Source organism: Anopheles bellator, chromosome 2, assembly GCF_943735745.2.
Source record: "Anopheles bellator chromosome 2, idAnoBellAS_SP24_06.2, whole genome shotgun sequence".
Lineage (NCBI taxonomy): Eukaryota > Metazoa > Arthropoda > Insecta > Diptera > Culicidae > Anopheles > Anopheles bellator.
In genome coordinates this window covers 73,513,839-73,525,060 of record NC_071286.1, presented here as the reverse complement: position 1 = coordinate 73,525,060, position 11,222 = coordinate 73,513,839, and the positions used below count along the sequence as shown (strand labels likewise).

Below are 11,222 nucleotides of genomic sequence, written 5' to 3'. Positions count from 1 at the left end.
GTCTCTCGTTCGCCTTCTCGCTCCCTTCCGCTCGGTGGATGTGTTTTGTAATTATTTTTAAAATGTTGTCGATGATTATTAAATACATTCCTTCCAACCGGCCCGAGATCGAGATCGGGCAGATCTCATTTCCACCGAGCGTGATCGTGTGTGCGACCCATGGTGATGGGGTTCTCCGTCCTCTCTCTCTCTCTCTCTCTCTTTCTGCCCGATGCCAAAATGATTACAGTGATCGTGAACGCAATCATTCCACCTGCTGCTGCCTGCCCGCTTCTGCCGTTGCGACATACTAAAGCATATACCGAAGGCTGGCGTCTGAAGGGAGTCGACCGTCGACGGAACGGGAACTCATTCACGCAATCCGGAGGGGGGGGGCGGGAGGCCGTGGGGCGAATGGCCGATGCGCGGGTTTTATTATCAAATAATTATCTATTTCATCCCGGCACACGGGAGGATCGGCACTCTTCGGCGGGAGCGCCCCTTCTTCAGCATCGGCGGGTTGCACCGGGCACGAAGATGCACCGCGATCAGGGCCATCTGGCCATCCGTTTCTGGGCTGTGGGGAAATTAGTTTTTATTCTACTGCTTCGGTTCGATCGATCGATCGCCGGATCGCCGACCCGACCCGACCCGACCGTTTGATAAGCTGCGTTGCGCAGTCGCTCCTTCGCGTCCATAATTAGCTGAGCGGTCGGTCACTGATTTTTGCCTTTAAACTGCAGCATAATTACGGATTTTTTGTACACTTGATTACGGAAGCCACCGTAATTCGGTGCACCGCCGCGCGAATGTGAGGTTATGGCGGCCCCGTATGGCCGGGTTCTTTGTAATCTTGTCCGGCCACGCAGGCTCCGGCTCTGCGTGACCCGCGGGCGAGGAATGCTTATTCCACCTGGCGGGAAATGAACTCCCAATAGATGGTGAACCCGGTGCCGGCCGGCCAGTGCTTCACAAAACCGGGAAAATTATCGTCACGAAACGCGGAATCGAATCATAATAACAAAATAATAATCACATCCCGGCCGGAGAGCCAACAGGAAATGAGTGACGCGAAAGGGGCGCCTCCGCAAAAGCTCATCATCTTTCGTCCATATCTTTTGATGGATCCGCTGATGATGACTCGTGGCCCGGGATATGGGCTTCCCGGCGCAAGCACGCACGCACGCACGAGTTTTGCGTAAGCCGCGATGACGAATGATCGAGGCGTATGATCAAGGTTCACTCCCTGCTTGTGGTATAATAAAAGCCAACGCTGAGCGCTGCCATAAAACGTCGAATCGATACGGACGGCCCCGTGCGTATCCTGTTTAATCGACCAGGTCCCGATCGTGCCGTGTCCTTACACACGGGCGGGAAAAGGACACACCAATTAGCTGATCTCGAGCCGCGGAGATCGGTCGAACTTGATGCGCATTTCCCCGCTTGCCGCGGCGCACGGTACGCAATCAAGAAATTCGAACCTCTGCCCGGGCCCGTGGTCCCGGCCCGGATGGTCAATCAGCCGGAGGGGGAATCGAAATCGGAACACCGTGCCTTCGGGGCGGCGGCTACAGCACCGGGTGTCGAATGACCTGTCCGCAGGGCATTCCGCAAGCAAAGGTGCAAAAAAGTGGGACCCCAAGGAGCGGGGCAGTTAGACGGCCGAGCGCATGGTGCAATGATCCTTCCAGGCGTTCCAATCACGAACCGGTCAGTCGGCAGCCGGCAGCCGGGCCCAGGGAGAGAGACAGAGTGCATTATGATTGCGATGCTATCACGTTTACGGACGATTTCCATTCAAGTTTCTCCCCGGCTCCGGTGTCCGTGACTGTGGTTTTTCCATCGCGTGTGCATGTGTGCTGGTGCGGGCAAGGATCTCATTTGCCGTGTGCGCGTCCTGCGTCCAGCAGCAGCAGCAGCGACGGCGGCAGGGCATCGGGCAAGGGTGGTTATAATTGAAAAGGGTGGCCGGCGCAATGTTGTACCACTTTTTCGCTGATTGAAGGTTGCCGGGATGAAGATTAGAGTGCCTGGTGTACGGCCGCTTCCTTCCTTCGCCGTTCCTTCGCCCTTATTCCCCCTTTTTTTGTCTGTGCCTGCCACACTGGGCCTGCAGTTCGGGCCGGTTCGGAGTTTGGCGTCCACCGGGCCGGTAATGATGAATTTGATGGATACTTGACGCAGCAGTGCAGGATAATGCGCGGGACACGGCGCAGAGGCAAAGGTTTTATTATCCATCGTTCATCCGCGTCCGCAGGGCCCGCCGAAGGGAAGAAGCGCCTGCGGCGAGCACTGCGGCCGGAGGTCCTTTTTTGTGTGGCGGGGCGAAAATGCAATATAAGCGCATAGTTGGCAATTATTTTGGCAATCGTTTTTTGTGTGCTGCTGCTGCTGCCCTCACTGATGGGTCTGCGTTTCGGTGGTGTGGCGGGCAAGTAGTTCCAAATAGGTCGATTACACTGATGATGGCCACTGATGGGTCGGTCTGGGCCGAGTGGATCCCTGAGCCCAGCTCGTCCGGTACTACGGTCCGTGGGACCGCACGGCTCACGATAGAGACGCAGAACGAAGGGCTACTGGGTAGCAGCAGCAGCAGCACAAAAGAAACATTAAACATTCCAATGGCAACCACCATTTCTCTTTTGTTTTCTTCGGGCGGAGATAAATCATGTTTCGCTGGAAAAAAAAGGTAAATTATGTCCTTCCATCTTCGCCACGCATAAGCCACTGAGCCACCGTAACCTGAAGGACGCCTGAGCAATCGAAGCATGCTTTGAGCGGGGTGCGTTGAAGAAAGAACGTTCGTTTCGGGAAATGCATCATGAATCCCTTCCAAAGCGGCCAAACTTTCAAACAAAGAATTCCACTTTCGGTGTTAGGCATCTTTTGAAGCGATTTGCTAAACTCAACAGGGCGCTCCATGGACTGCAAGGGTGATGTCATAGATTTAGAAGAATAAGAAAAATATGTTTCGAGTTGTAAGGAAATTTCCGATAGTTTTTAGTCGCACTAGTAACAAATATCTAATTAGAGTTTAATTAGCATGCTCACCGTTGTGTTCCATTGATCTTCGTGTTCCGTCGTTGAGAGCGGATAGAACAACGCTTAATTTAGTTATGCAACTTTCGGTGTTCGGTGGGCGCTCAGCATTCCGTCTCCAACTGTCATCAACTCGCGGGCCGTCGCGTTCTTGGACCGGAGCAACTGGACGCTAAGCAACGGGGGGGGGAGGGCCGGTCCACGAACGAACGAATGACAGCAAAGCGAGAACCCAACGAAACGAAGACGAAGGATCAAAGCAAGCAAGCAATGGGCATGGTGGTGAGAACAAAAAAAAGGAACAATCAAACAAACGCGACATCGACGACGACGTAAAAGGTTGACGACGACGGGTTCGTGAAGGCCAGTCAGCCAGGGATAAAAAAAGCGAATAAATACACGCCAATGTGTGCGCTGGCGCAGATAACGAGAAGGCGAAGCGAGCATAAAATGCTATACACACCGAACGCAACGCGAGCATAAAAACCGGCGAAGACCCGGAATCCTGCCGCGCGCGGGCGCGATGAGGATCAAACGGAACCACCTCCGCAGACTACTATGGCAGCCCGCCCCCTCCGCCCCCCGCACCGCCCTCCGTTAACGTGCTCAATAATCTCGAATTCGTCGCCATTGCTGCGCTGGCCACACGGCGAGGCGCACTGGCAGCCTTTGTCGCCAGAGTGCTTAACTCACCACCGGGCCACCGGGCGGGTATGCAAACGTTGGGCCAGCATAAATCTTCGCGCAACCCCCAACTCGATTGTTCTCTGGCGAACGGGCCCGCCGAAAATCCTTGTCGCGCGCGCGCGCCCAGGTTTTAGATGAGGTGCGACGGCAGCAGCAAATGCCATCATGGAAATGCGTGCGTCGCGAGGTGTCGCGAAGGGTGGCCGCCGCGGCTCGAAAGGAATTCGTGTCCCCGGGAAAGGATCCCGGAAGGGGGGAATCCATCACATTTGGCGCGCCCTCCTTTATATCCGCCCCGGGAAGGGGAGGATCCATCAGGGAGCGCGATCCGATGGGTCGCGGGTCGCGCCTTTTTCGGAAAAACGGTCTCGTTTAAAGTTGCTCCGATTTTTTTTTCCCCCCCGGGTGTGTCCTTTCGTTCGTTCGTGATTTCATCCCAGGGCCGCCGGCACCCCGAAACTCCCAGTGGCCGGCCCGGCGATCGCGGCGAATAATCGCAAACGGTTTCGGCAGTGACATTATTTATTTCATACATACATATAAATTAATGTAAATGTGCACGCGCACGCGGGGCGGCTGGTTTCGGGTGGCATCTATTTGGCCCGATCAGTGATTGTTGATGTGGTCCCTGGCCCAGCTCCGTCCGTCGTGTCGGCCAATTTTTGCATAAAAGTTCGCGGTACAATTGTGTCCCGGGCGAACTCGTGAAGGTTAAACTGTGCCCAGCGCCTGCCCTGACCGGGGGTGATACCCAGACATAGATACCGTTTTTCGTTAACCTCGCTGGCCGGCGGCGGCGGTGGCCTTCATGCGGATGTCATTGGCGGCGGCCGGAGCTCGCAGTGCATATACTTAACCGTTAATTGGATTAAGCGCTGAGGGCGCTGGGCTTTTCGGGACGAGCGGGACACGCGGTGACCTCACTGGCGGACGCGGATCAAACCCCGGCCACGGCTACGGCCAAACGGCAACAAATCGTACTCTTCGATCGGTCGGGCGAGCCTCAATCGGCAGCCACCGCGCAACACGCAACACCTCGCCGGACCGGAGCCCGGGTGTGCATCCTTGAGCCGCACCACCACTCCGATCCGCTTTCGGCCAGCTTTCTCGGCCGCGCCCCAATCGCGGACCCCGCAAGGGCTCGAAATTGAGCTACGATTTACGACATCCCAAAAGCATCGGATCGGCCCTCCCTTTTTTGCATCGTCGTCGTCGTCGTCGTTTTTTTCGGGGTCGGATCGTCGTGTCGTCGACACATTTGCACAAAAATATTCTTACGCCCTCGGCCCGGGACAGCACCCGGGGGAGAGGGGCAGCGCGCAGGGGACGCTTCACGCTCCGATGGGGATGGGCTCAGTTTCCGAAAATTTAATTTATGAAACGAAATGAGTAGATAAGGCTTCGCTTGAAATAAATCTTGTCGCCCAGACGGCGACGGCCGAAGCGTCCGCGAAGCGGAACGGATTGGGCCGGGCCGGCCAGGGGGTGGTGGGTGGGTGCACATGCTTTTGCACTCCCGTTTCTTGCGCCCGGCCCGGCCACTCGGTCCTCGGGCCCTCGGGCTCGGGCTGCAGAAACATATCGATGTGCGCGCAGCGTGCCAATCCAGCCCAGCCGGACTTCTCTCCGGTTTGGGCCATTCCTCGGCCTCGGAAACCTCATGTATATGTGTGACAGGCGGGTATCGATTTTTCTCACCCGGCGCACTGGAAGCGAGTTGCGTTGTTCCTTTTTCGATTGCGAGCTCGAAATGGTGATCAATTAATCTGGAAAGAGCTCATATATCGTGCTACGCACACGCGCTCGTCCTTCGAGCCAAGGAGGAGGCCGGCTCTCCAGGGACAAGCCCGGGACCGGGGCCTTTCTCTGTCCCGTGGCACACTCACGTGGCGCTGCGGGGCAAGCTATGGGCGAAAGAAAGGCTTTCGGGGGTTCCGTTCTTCCTGTCCCGTTGCACTTGGAGCGTCGAACCGTGGCGCAGTTCGGAAGCACCTGAGTACCGTTTTCGGATCTTCGTCTAAGCATCAAAGCAGTGCCGCTACAATTTATCCTAATTAAATCCGGTTGGTCCGGTGAAATCCCGGAGAAAATTCCGAGAGGGTTTCGCCGAACACACACCAGACAACGGACCGGCGGATGTGCATTCCGAGTTCCCAACCGACACTAAGGCCCGCCGAATTTGGGATTTGGGAGGCTGAAAGCAAATGTGAAGAAAGACCTTTTGCTACATTTAACGTTTTGCCCTATTGCTTCATGTGCTGCCGCATGTTGTTGCTGCTGTTTAAAAGTGTGTCCCCTAAGGTGGCCAACCACATTCTCGGGCCGTGATAGGAGCGCGATCCAAATTTCCAAAATATTTCCCAAACACCGGGACCGCCACGGACGCTGGAGAGAAAGTAAACGAAGGAAGAGTGGAACGGGGCGAGAATGGAAGAAAATAAACCGGCCAGCATTAGACGAAGCACCGGGCACCGTCTTTTTCGGGTCAATCAACGGCCGAACCAAGTCCGTTCTTTCGGGACCGTGGGCCTCGGCGAAAGAGAACGCAGCGAACGAAATGGGAGGATCCGCCCGGCACACGGAAAGACCCTCGCGCGATCACATGAATTAAGCGTCCTCTCGAAAAACCTCTAACGGCGGCGGCCTCGGTTTTATGAGACGCGCCCTAGAAGACGGGGTCGCCGACGGTCCATCGCGGCGCGATCCATCAGCGTCGTGGCTCGCCTCGGCAAGTGCAGGCCGGCCGCTCGTTTGGGTCATAGACGAAGAAGCTTTTTAATGTATCATACGGGAATAATAGCGATGTTATTAAAATATAATTAGCTCACAATGCCAACCCATTAATCATCCTTCCGTTGGCCCGTCGTCGTCGTCGTCGTCCTGCACGCGAGTGTTCGCGCTATCGCCGGATTGCCGGGCGCCGGATTGCCACTCGATCACACCAAAACTCGGCCCGACGCTGGCGGTGGCGGTGGTGGTGGCGGTGAAAGCATCGGCCATGCCCCGGCCAACAGCACCACAAACATCATGGCGCTTTTTACGAGCGCTGCTCTAAATACCATTGCGCCCAGTGATGGAAAACATTTTCACGCACGACCTTCCGCCGATAATCGCGGAATAATGGGACCCCTGGATGGGCTCCCGGGGGCCCCCTGATCGCTGATCGGCTCCAAACGGAAGCTCCCGAAACGATGACAAAGCTGGCGTGGCGGGAGAAAGGCTTCGCTATGTCTACCTCGGAAATGAGGCCACCCGTCCCGTCTTTTCCTAATGTCCACCGATACGGTCCTTTTACGGGGCACCGAAATGTAAACATTCTCAAGACCTAATTTTACGATGCAGCATTCTCCCAGAGTGAGTGACTGGCACCGGGCTGCTTCAGGGCTAACAGGACACAATCTTTGCCTTCAAACCGAAACCGAAATTAACCAACGAAAGGTCCCATTCCCAGTGCGCCCGAATATCGTTAGACGAGTGGATCGTTCTGCGATGTGTCATCAACCAACGACCAAGAATAAATCCGCAGCAAGAGTGTGCCCAGCAAGCAAAAGTAATCTTTCAGGCGACGACGCGACCGACCGAACCGCCAATGACAAGATTTAGAACCGAAAGAGTCGCAGAAACTTCGTGCAGAAAGGCGCTAAAGCAAGAGAAGCACGGCGAGAGAGAGAGGCAGCAACGGAACAGGTTCGTCGGGTGATAACCCGGCCAACGTATGGGTGGGGAAGCCGGGACCGGGACTGGCCGGGAAGGAAATAAAACGTAAATTTACAGCTCAGATAACTGCTGCTTGCTGCTCGAAAGATTTAATGAGCGACCATCGCGAACCGCTCGAATGGTGGCGATCGAGCAGCGATCGGGCGATCGGGGTCGAGGCTAAGACTAGGAGCACAGGAACACCAGGGCATCCGGGAACACCCCAACTCATAATGTCAGAAAATCGTTCACTTGCCTTCTGATCTCAGTAAGCTTTTCGTGAATTGGGCTAATAACCGGACCTGCTGCTAGCATCGACAAAATGGAGAATGCGAAATCCTAGAATGTCGCCATGCATACATTTCCGATTCCGGCCTACCCTCAGAGCTCGGTGCGGAACGGTACGAGATTAATTGATTTACCACAAGATTTAGATAAGCGTTTTAATTACAATTAGATAAGCCCGTCCGCCTGCCGCCCCGGCAGAAACAAGAAATTGCGCGCCGGCTTATAGTTTCCTATCTTCCGATCGCCCAAAATGTCAACCGGGCTGGGAGCTGTCATCGCGCTGTCGCCACGCGCGTCTATGAGAAAATGGGCGCGCTGGGTTATAGTAAACTTCGATCCAGGGAGGCTGCGAATGCGCTCCGAATGAAATCGTATTTTGCTGTTCGGTGCGTTCCGGGCAAGGGTCTCCCCTTTTTTTGCTCCGTTAAGTTGCATCTCTTTTTCGCTCCCCCCCGTATCCTGTCGCTTCCTTTCTCGCTCACACGCTCACATCTTCCGCTGTTGGATTAACTTTTTTGCCCGCCCGGGCCTGGGCCGCGATCTTCCCAGATCGCACTCGGGAGGTTGGGGCCGGGCCGACCATGAGCGCGTTGGTATCTACATAATACGTGAACGCGAATATATACATAAATTTATTTGGATTGCAAATGAATACTGAAAAAGATTGTCGAATGATAACAGTCCCCGCCGGCATCGATCGCACCGTGTGGCGCGGGCCCGGGCGAATCCGCCTCGAGCGAATGGCTTTTTAACCGTGCTCTGATCTTCTTTCGGATACCTTCGGCTCTCGGCCTGCATGCTGCTGCTGCGGCTGCGATAATGCTGACTGCACAACCGATGCGCCGGTTGTTATGTTGGCCACCAGAGAGTGTCTTACGATCATGTTCACTTGTTGCCGTGCCCGCACGGTGTGGGGAGGGGGATCCGCAGATTTTACTGTTTGAAGGAGTTGTTGAGGCGTTAAATAAGCTTTGAGCTATTGCCTAAATTGTCTCCCGATCGCGTAGTTCTACTGCGCCGATTCGGAGCTACGGAACTGGAAATGGCAATGGTGTCGGGATTGTGTGGGCCCTCGAGCGGAAACTGCAGATGCCATGGCACCTACAATCTGGCGTAGCGTGTGGCCAGCGCTGCCAATACACCAGGAGTGCCAGTTTCTGGCACCCCATTATTCATGCCGAGGCGCAACTTTTCGCTTCGCAAGGGAGGGCCCACCAATTGATTTATGATTCCGACGGTTTAATCTTCACCTTGAATTTAAATGATAAAACGCATGCACCTGTTTTGATTAAAACGATCCGACAGTGGCTCGCGCTTCCCTGGCCTCGTAGAGAAACGTGATACAGGCCGCAGGCGAGTTCGGGACGGCAGCACCCGAAATTGGCTGCCCGGCACACGGGGAGGGGGGTTGCACGGGGAAGCGCCGTTCCAATGTTGGTCTTTGATGGTCATTCGGTGTCATCATCAACATTCGCGTTGTCAACGGCTCGCGGCTACTACGTGGAAGCGAGGAAGCCAAGGAAAGGATTCCTCGAAGAAGAGTGGAATAAAAAATCGCGCTTCCAAAGCGAAAACACCGTCCCCGGCGGACGGAGACGGCCGTCACTAGAAAGGATCCGCTAGGGGGGGAACTGGGCAAAGCGGTTGCCGTATACCAATACCAATGCTGGACATATGATTCACTGCCACCCGAAAGCTACCGGTGATCGTTATCTGCGCAGACCGATCGCAGGAACGGATAAAGCGGTAACGAACACACCACCACCGAACCCGAAGCCCGCAATCCCTTATCCGGGCGGACTAATTTCGGTTTCGGCCGCGGTTCGGTTTGCCCCGGTCCCGAGTTTCTGGTTTGTTTTCAGAAAATCATTAAAAATAAAGAATGAACGCTCATTTCTCTTCTCCCGGGCAAACGCGCAGGAATCGCGCTGCGTGCTTGCGTGCTGAGTCTAGTGCAATGTGGAACACACTGTAGAAAAATTTGAGGACTCTGTTCTGTTGTTACTTAACTAGTAAAACTGAACTTAAAATGAATATAAATATTTGTCCCTTGTTTGAAATTCATCGTTCCGTCATTTTCTTCCTTTTTGTCAACTGATTGATTCCGAAAGTCGATAGTAAAAATCATTGGTAGTAGGCTCAGCAACTAGGCTGACAGCAGCTTCGAAGGTTACTAGAGATTCAACGTCCCCAAACTAATGGAGCTAAAATTGGCGGATCGCAAAAAGTCCGTTCTAAGCGATCCTTGCACAGTGGTGGATCCCCCTTTCGGGTCCCTCAGCAGTTTGCTGTCCGGCCCCGTGACTTTGCTTTAATCTTTACTCAAGCGAAATCGGCGAAGATGATTTTCTTTCTGTTTCGCCATTCTCGTTCGTCCATTTCGGTGAAATGGTCCCTGGTATCTGCTTCGCGGACCTGCTTCTCCGCGAAGGCATTTGTGGCGCGGTGGTCCGGAGATAATAATAATAAAATAAAAACCACATACACATCATTGTGCCCGTGAGCCACAATCGTTGGCCCACGGGGGAACACACATATGTTCACCCTTCACCAAATCGAACGTACGTCTCCAGAAGAGTGTTAAAACGCTCTACACCCCTAGGCCCCACAGCAAGGACACAGCGCGAGAAACCTTTAACGTCCGCGCGCGCGTGTGGTGACAAGCGACCCAGCCGGGAGGCGGAGCTGAGAAGGAATCCCTGGCCCGGCGGACCCCGAAATGCGCTGTGCGCAGTCATAAAAGATAACAGCCGGGGATAAGACATGAAAACACGAATTACGAATATGGGTGTTTTGTGTGTGCGGCCCACCGCGACCCACCAATCTTCATCTCCCATCTAGGAAAACCCCAAATCAATGCCCCTCTCGGGAAGGAAGGGCCGGACCGAGTGCTGCGGCCGCGAATTGAACATTACTCTTTTCCCGTCTCCTTTTCGGCGTCACCGCCGTTTCGGCGATGGCAATATATTTATTCGTTTCCGTTCGTTTTTCACCGGCGGCTTACTTTCCCCTTTCTCTATTTGCGTTCCCGCTCCCAATGGGCCTTTCGTTGTCGATCGTTAAGGACATTTCCGAAGGATTAATGTAACGGCTACTGGCTTCACTTCTGCTGCGCCAGTTGCCGTGTCGTCAAATTAGAACCACGCTCTCTCTCTCTCCCCGTTTATCTTTCGAAATCCGGTTTCTACTGGTCCGCCTTGCGCTGAAACACTAGTTACGACATCGCGGCTCGGTTATTGGCGTGTAAATGGCCGAAAAATGCCCTCACCCTACTCCCGAAGCCCGATACACTCCGGTCCGTATCGGGCCGCGCGAAGATTGAAACAAAAATCTTCCAAATTATACTTCGGGCAAGTTCTCCGCTAGCGCGTGAGAGTTTGCGGTGCGTACCGACCCGAGCTCTACTACCCCGGGGGTAATAATTATTAATTCAATTCCACATTAGGCTCCCGAAACCGCCCTCATCGCGCGGCGCCATAATGATGCGCAGCGTTCTTGGCCGTCTTCAGCCATCGGTAGAAGCGCGGGTTTCG

At 54.5% G+C, this 11,222-nt stretch overlaps 1 protein-coding gene across 1 annotated transcript in view; it reads left to right on the top strand.

Moving 5' to 3' along the window:
- The window catches only part of LOC131208024 (protein dachsous), a 48,104-nt gene that overhangs the window by 27,149 nt on the left and 9,733 nt on the right, over window positions 1-11,222 (top strand). The gene's annotated exons all lie outside the window — the stretch shown is intronic.